Source organism: Lytechinus pictus, chromosome 2, assembly GCF_037042905.1.
Source record: "Lytechinus pictus isolate F3 Inbred chromosome 2, Lp3.0, whole genome shotgun sequence".
NCBI lineage: Eukaryota > Metazoa > Echinodermata > Echinoidea > Temnopleuroida > Toxopneustidae > Lytechinus > Lytechinus pictus.
The window spans coordinates 42,618,984-42,627,880 of record NC_087246.1 but is presented as its reverse complement, the minus strand read 5'-3'; positions in this window follow the sequence as shown (position 1 = coordinate 42,627,880).

The window sequence follows — 8,897 nt, the reverse complement described above, 5'->3', positions numbered from 1 at the left end:
TGGTCCTATCGCGTTATGTAAGCGGGCTCTAACTTTCGCCTGGCGGCTCGCCAATTGATGTTAGATATCGTTCCTTCGCCCGAAGGAAGCGATAACAAAGGATTAAGAGAGAAATTGGAAGATGGTTCTCCTTCTCGTGATAGCTTCATGGATAGATAGACAGACATATAGATAGACAAACATATAGATAGACAGAGAGACAGAAATATAGATAGATAGAGAGACAGACATATAGATAGATATATAGATAGATAGATAGATAGATAGATAGATAGACATATAGATAGATACAGAGACAGACATATAGATTGATAGAGATCGAGACAGAGATAGATAGAGAGACAGACATATAGATGAATAGAGAGACAGACATATAGATAGATAGATAGATAGATAGACAGATAGATAGATAGATAGAGAGACAGACAGACAGATAGATAGATAGATATATAGATAGATAGATAGATAGAGACAGGCAGATGGATGGATAGATAGATAGACATATCTAAACAGATAGATACATATATATTAGACAGAGAGAGAGAGAGAGAGATAAACAGACAGATAGATATACAATGTAGGTAGATAGACAGACAGACATATGGATAGATAGAGAGAGAGGGACGTATTCAAACAGAAAGATATATATTAGACAGAGAGATAGATATGTCATGTAGGTAGATAGACAGACAGATAAATAGATATGATATAAAAAAGTAATTATAATCTGTTTTATTTTGCAATATTTTAGCTATTATTTGTTAGAATTCTTATAATTGATCGTGGGCAAGAAAGCTAAAAAAAAAAAAAAAAAAATCATGTTCACCCACGGACTCGAACCCCTGCCTGCATGATGGAATGAGAAGTAAGTCTGACGCCTAACCGATTGAGCTAGAATATTTCCCATAGACTTAACACGTAAGCAAAACACCAGAATCTCAAATCCAATCTTGCAAGTGAATTACGGGCATGATCCCGACATCTGATCGGAAAATGAAGGAAACGCAACCGAAAGCTTAGAATCTCAGCTACAACATACTAAAAGCTCAGGGATAACTAGCAACAAAAATTGGAGATATGGCTTACGAAATAGAAGAATGTAGAATCTAGTTTTGAGAAAAAGTCATGTCCCATAGAGATTACACGCAAAATGAGTAAAAATGACATGCCATTATTATTTGCAATTTTTGAGGATGATTTGTCTATCAAAATGAAAAATAAAGGCAATAACTCAGAAAGAGTAAGAACTAACCTACAACATATCAAAAATTGGGTGAAAATTGACCAATATTCACGGAGTTAGAGCAAGATTTGCATAATTATAATGACGTCATAATAGGCAAAATGGATTTTTTGAATTCCGACGCCATTTTGATGACGTCATAATATAATTGAGGATCAAATGAGACATGAAATTATATCTCTAGTTCATACTCTATCAAAATATAAAAAAAAAATTGGGGGTCCCCATGCGTTCTGAAGAGCTACAGCGGATTTTCTATAGGCATGTTTTTGCCCATATATGGCCTATAGTGAGAGCTCGCGCGCACACGTGCTGCAAACTTTAACGGGTGTTAATTTCCTTATTAATGGTCGTAGAAGGTTGATCAAGGTATCAAATTGCTCAAAATTATATGATCAATGCAATGAAATAAAAAAAAACTGTGTTTCTGAGTTGCATTGAGGCGTTACGCGCGGAAACGCGCGCGCATACGTTTGCGCGCGCAATTTTTTGAAATGCTTAAAATGACCTAAAACATACTCTGTTTTGGTCAAAAAGTGATTTTTAGCATTTTAAAATTTTGACGCGCGCGTACGCGCGCGTCGTGACCTTCAGGTGACCTTTGATGACATGACCTGATGACCCTTGATCTGAAGTTTATGTCATGTGAATTTGATTTATTTTTGATAATTGATAATGGAGATATGATTGATAATGTGATTTTACAAAATGGCGTCTAGATGACGTCATGATGACGTCATGACATTAAGATTCTTGCAGAATTGAGGTCTTATTGATGTTGATATGTGGTGATATTTTGATGATTATTGAATATGAACTTTCTGAGATTTGCTGTCCACAAGAAATGGAGGAAATAAAAATAAGAAATAAATAAATAATAAAGAAAGAAAATTCGGACAAACACAAAAGGTGATCTGTCATAGACAGACCACCTAATTATTTTCACCTGACAAAAGGTGCTATTTTTACACTTTATTATTGTTTGAGCCCTAATGATTTTTAAATCATGATAAAGCTGAATATGTATGCTTTAAATGGTATAGGTTTCAAAATAAGAATTGGTTTAATCGGGTCAAGATCACACTTTTCGTTGGCCAAGTACATAAAGCAGCTTGAAAACAAGAACACTGCACTCTGATTGGTCAAAGAGACCACACACTGGCAAATTCCAACGGTTCCAGTGCCTGGGTTTACGGGAAGGTCACACTCCCCATGTGGTAATCTCCTCAAATTACCCGCGCCTGTTGTTTTGTGAACCTTATCCAGCCAATCAGAACTCTGGATTTCATGCTACTCCAAAATTTCAGAAATCTCGTCTTGTACCTTGATGGGAAAAGTGTGATCTTGACGCGATTAAAAGGTGCGGCATATCAAGAGTGACATTGTGAGAAAGTACAGAAGTTCAGCTTTATGGTGATATAGATATCATTGAGGCTCAAAATAAAAAGTTTTCCACAATTTGCAAAAGAAAACAGAGGAAGAAAATTCAGTTTTGAGGCGCATTTTCAGGCCAGAAATTCACCTATTTATCAAAATATTGTATACAAAATAAATGACCAATATGAAAGAGTAACATTTACTCTATCTGATGGTGCATTGATATTTCATTTGACTTGAGGTTAAAACGGGTAAATTCTTAGAGAAAGAAAATCTCATGAATCACGAGATTTTGCAAGGAGGATTCAGCCACGAGATGATTTGGATGAATATGGCCTTTTTAGCTCATTATCATAGGGACCTGCGGACTGACTGGTACGCCCTGCCATTGATGTTGCCTTAAAAAAAGTAAGGTCCCACCAATGAACCATTGCCACAAAGACCAATCCAGACACTCACTTTCTCCCTGCTCATGTTCTTATTAAAAGCATATCCCGGTGGATGATGGAGTTGTTTACCATTCCATCCATGGAAAACGTTGCTTCATCCCCGATGGTAAAAAACTGGAGGAATTGTTGATCTCGGTTGCACCGGTTCACAAACCATTTTGAAAATTGAAGTCGTCTGGGAAAATCAGCTGGTAGAAGTTGGTGCTGAACATGAACATGATATGGATGGAGATGCAAATCCAGTCTTGCTATTCTGTTAAAAGTTGTGCGTGGTATTCCAGTATAATTTCTCCTGGTGCTTATGCGTAGGTTGGCTTGGATGGCCTCTCTTACCACTTGGATGTTTTCAGCAGACTTCCCAGTTCGTCTGTGCCCAGAGTGTCCTTTATTCCTGTTCAAACTGGTTCTGTGATCAGCATACTTTCTCACATTGTACCAGATGGCTCTTTTTGTTGGAGGCTGCCTCTCGGGGAACTGCACCCGTAAAGCCTCTTGAACTTCCACGAAACTTCTTGTTTCCTGGTATCGAGTTACCAGGAATACTCTCTGCTCAATTGTCAACTGTACCATGTTTGGAAAGCATGTGAAGTGTGCCTGTGTTAGGAACAACCTTTGCTGAAGTTGTTATGTAATCATAGGCCTAACATGTGACAAAAATTTAACTTCAAATAGGCCCTGAATGCATGACAATAGCAAGAAATAACTTGCCACAGTGATGATTTAATCATAGGCCTAACATACAACAAAAATTTCAATTCAAATAGGCCCTGAATGCATGACAATAACAAGAAATAACTCGCCACAGTGATGATTTAATCATAGGCCTAACATGTGACAAAAATTTAACTTCAAATAGGCCCTGAATGCATGACAATAGCAAGAAATAACTTGCCACAGTGATGATTTAATCATAGGCCTAACATGTGACAAACATTTAACTTCAAATTGGCCTTGAATGCATGACAATAACAAGAAATAACTTGCCACAGTGATGATTTGACACCAGTTCACTAAGTTGATTCATGCTCAGTCATGCATGAGAGTTAGATAACCTAAGTGATATAATTGGACAGAGGACTTATTGGACTACCGTAAGTAACGGTCTATTAACCGCACCTTTTTCTCGGCGGGATAGAAGCAAAAGTCGGGATGCGGGTTATCCAGGGTGACAGGTCTGAGCCAGCCCGCCGTAACCCCTCCCGAACATGTAAGACGTCTGCCAGTTCACAACACATCGAGTGGCCGGGCGTAGCCGCCCAGGGCAATGTCGTTTAGAGGGGTATGAGCCGCGGTTAATGAGAAGCGATTATTACGATTATTATCACATTGTCAATAACAAACGCACCCACCTTCATGACACTAATTTCGACTTTATTTTTTATTCAAAGCAGCGAAGTTCCCTGGCTAAGTTCAAAGAGATGCCAAGCATACTCGGTAATATTTTGTCACAGCTGAGCGAGAGCTGAGTGAGCTGAGCTAGCTTGCGTTGTATTCTGCATGTGGTTATGGTGCGACTTAAGCTGGCGCTATTCATTTTAACCCCTCCCTCCAAAGTCCTGTTTCGCGCCAGCTTATTTTTTCTTTCCCGTTTGCTTTTCATAAAATACCATGTACTCCACGCACGAGAGAGATCGAGACGGCACGAAGCCGTAAAAACAACTGTAAAAAATGACAATTCTATGTTTCTTGAACCTTTCTGTAATCCCATATCCAAAATTCATGCTAAGACATAGAATGCTAGACAAATTCTGAAAGTGATTGTGAGTTTGTGATGCAAGAAATGTGAATGTTTCTTCCTCCTACGCCGGGAAAGACACAGATCATTATTTGATAAGATGTACTGGTACCGTATCGTAGGTTGCAATGTACAAGAACGGCAGTGCTGTTTGTGTGTTCACTGTGACTGTGAGTGAGTGTGTAAGTGGCCAATATTGTCGGGACCTTTCTTTCTTGTTAACATTTGTAGATGAATTGATCAAGAACAGCAGATTTCCGCATACCGGTATTAATCTCTTTGGATACTTTGAAATTTTTAACTTAGTTTTTGTTTCTTCGTACCTCAAATATGCACATGTAAATGTGAGGATTTTTTTTTTTTTTTTTAGTCCAAAGTTGGGGGTGCGGTTAATCCACGGGTGCGGTTTATAGTCCGTCAGTGCTTCCACTTTCAAGGAAATTTCCTTGTTTTAGGGAATTTTAAGGATTTTTTGACTCCACAAGGATTTTAATTAAAATGTCAAAAAATTTTGCTCGCTCGCTTCGCTCGCTCGCAACTCTTTATTAACTTTGCCAGTTACGTCATGTTTCGCCCCCTCAAAATTACTGGCTCAATTACAGCACTAGGCCCTATATTTCATTTTTGTGTATAGAAGAGAATTATATGGAAGACTGGAGAACCGTTCAGAAATTTCCAGGATATTTTGTAAAATTCCAAGAACTTTCAGAGTTAATTCCTGGAAGTTCCGTTTTGAAAAGTCGAAGCACTGGGCTTAGCATTTGATCTGTTGATACATGTGTGCAACATTCTACATGATCAGTGAAACAACTAGGCTTGTAACGCAAAAATATAGACAGGTTTTCTCCAGACTCTAATTCAAGGAATTTTGTCAAAATTTAAGGAAATTTTGGAAAGGAATTCCAGTTTTAAGTTGTGGAAGCACTGTAGTCCGTTACTTATGGTATCTAACCATGAAAAAATAATGTGTGAATATTTTTTAGTTTTCTGAAAATTTGCCGTTGAAGTTGAGTTAACCTTTTTTAGAGACACGCTGTAGAATATGTGATTAAGAATAATTTAATTTCTTGATGAATTGACTTTGAATGTGATTTATTGACTAAAGATCTTATTTTGATTAATGTTGATTTCTTCCTTGCAGCTAAGGTAATGATGAACGATCCATTCGCAATGAGGCCCTTCTTTGGTTACAACTTTGGTCACTACCTTGCCCATTGGCTTCACTTCAACGACAGGCCTAACCTTCACCTACCAAAGATCTTCCATGTTAACTGGTTCCGTAAGAACATTGCTGGTCAGTTTATCTGGCCAGGGTTTGGTGAGAATACAAGGGTTCTAGACTGGATTTTCAGACGGTGCTCTGGAGAGGTTAGTCTAGTTTGGAAGATGAATTCTTAGTAAATGTTTGTTACTTTGGTGATATTGTTACGATATTGAACAAATACCGAAAAAATAACAGAGAAAATTCATTTGAATATTTTTGTTTTGTATTTTATTTACAGGTAAAAATATCTAAGCCTGAGTTGAATCGATTTTAAAATCGGTGTTCGATCGAAGTCATCCAACGCCGGTGCAGATTTTGCAAAATCGGTGCATCAAAAAAAAAATACGTGGGCCGGCCGATTCGTTTGGTTCACACAATCAATCATTAAAAAAAACGGTATAATGTCCAACTTGACTACTACTTACTTGATTTATAATGCCCCCAAAATGAAACCGATTGTGTAATTATGATGCCTTTCATTTACATGGAAGATTTTACCATTGTCTGTGCAAAAAATATGAAAATAATTGATTTTCATTAAAATCAAAGATGGCCGCCAAAAATTGCCAATTTGGAACCCCATGGCACACGGTTTGGCAAAGGGAACATCAAGATTCATTAACTTTACACTTCAGGCAATACAAAAAAGTTAGTTAAAAAATATATCATGGGGGTGCATGTGAACCCTATCACAAATTCTTTTTTGCGAGCTGCTTGGGTTGATATGTCATCTCTTTCATAGAAATTCAGAATGCCTGTCAGGACATCATCATTTATAAAGTACTGAAGCAATGACGTCAGTTGCCATGGTGTCATGGCGGCCTGGTTCTAAACAAAAGAACCAGAGGGCCATGGTGTCATGGCGGCCTGGTTCTAAACAAAAGAACCAGAGGGCCATGGTGTCATGGCGGCCTGGTTCTAAACAAAAGAACCCGGGGGCCGTTTCATAAAGCTGTTCGTAAGTTTGGAGCAACTTTAAGAACGACTGGTGATCCTTTCTTTATACACGCTAAAACATTGCCAATTTATGATAACATTTACCACAAGGATCACCAATCGTTCTTAAAGTCGCTGTAAGTTACGAATAGCTTTATAAAACGGTGCCCTGTTATAACTCTCAGAATGATGGTAACAACCAGGGACAACACACATCACCATTTTTGCAAATACAAATGTGTATAGACGATTGTGCAGCTGTGACTCAGTTTAGAACCGGCCGATTCGATGTCATGACATCGTGACGTCACACTTCGGTACTCTATATGCGCATGTTCCTTTCTATTGACAGGCGGCAGGAATGATTCTGAGAAAACTTGATTGCAAGCTTCTGAACAACTTTTTGGCATTTACAGGGGCTGGTAGGGAGTGCTGTATGTGCCTTTTTAACAGCTCTGTTCATGGTAGCCTTATGCATCTGAGGACTGGTGCTCTTATTTTGACAGGATCCAAAGGGTCCCTCAACTACAAAATTTGTGACTGATGGGACATTGCAATAGGTCAAGTTTCCATGGGACTATATACCAAGTTCACATCATATGTAAAACAGTGGATGCATACTCTATTAGGGACAAGAAAACCAAGAGATTGATCTGGACCTAAAAAATGAATAAAAGCTAGGGTGAAACAAACCCAATTCATCACCTGTACTCAGCTTTGCATTTTAGCGATCATATTCAGTTTTCTCCTTCTTTCTGGGCTGTGCACACATTGCAAGTTTTTTTTTTGTTCCCATGCACTGCCTATGATATTCTGACTGTTTTTTTTCTGACAGTCAGCAGACTGCCCTCCAGCTTTTAAGCATTCTTGTCTCTCTCTTTGCTGTCATGGACAGCTTTAAGGTGGCATGGTTTACAAACTGTATATGTGACTTATGGGACTTGTGACTTATGTGACTTAAAGGGGAAACCAACCCAAATAAAAACTTGTTTTTATAAGGAAAAGAAAAATCAAACAAGTTGATAGGTGAAAGTTTGAACAATATTGGACAAACAACAAGAAAGTTATGAATTTTTAAAAGTTGTATATATTGGTAATCACTATACCCATGGAGACTTCAAATTGGCCACATATGGGATGTCATAGTGATGTAAGGCAAGGACTACTCTTCCATGTACTCCAAAACATATTATGGCTAAAAATGTCATTTTTCCCAAAAGTTTTATTTCAAATTGTATTTTTGTTTCATGAGGACATAAAACAAAATACTACCTGGGTTATATTTAGATTACTGCCCCAGGGGAATGGGTACTTAGGAGAAAACCACAAATCCCTGATAATAAACTACATGGCCTATGGAAAAGTTGTCCTTGCCCCTTGTCATAATTTACTTACCCAGTTGCCAATTTGAAATCTACATATTATTAGTGATCTCAATTTTAAAGCAGCTACAATTTTCTTATTGCTTGTCTGATTTCTTTCAAACTTTCACCATTCTGTTTAATTTATTTTTCTCCTTCCCAACCCAACATTTTGTGGCCAAGGCTGGATTCCCCTTTAAATGTATGTCCCCCCAGTAGAGCTATTTCAAGTCCAATTCAGATGCAGCTTGATTTGTTGATGCAAGCATGTACTGTAGTAGATAAAAAAAAGTCCAATGCTTGTCTGCAGGAATCTATGGCAGCATATGAGGTAAACTTAATGTTCAAAACTGTGACTTATGGGACATCGAATATACACACATTGAAATGTATTTTGTGCCTCACCGTTTCACTGCAGCATGTAAAACAATACAGCTAATGGTAAATTACTGCTTGGAGGTCACATGGACAGTGGAATTTTTCATCAGCACCCTTTGCATGCCAGGAGCCAGAGATGGGTGAAAGTTGTACA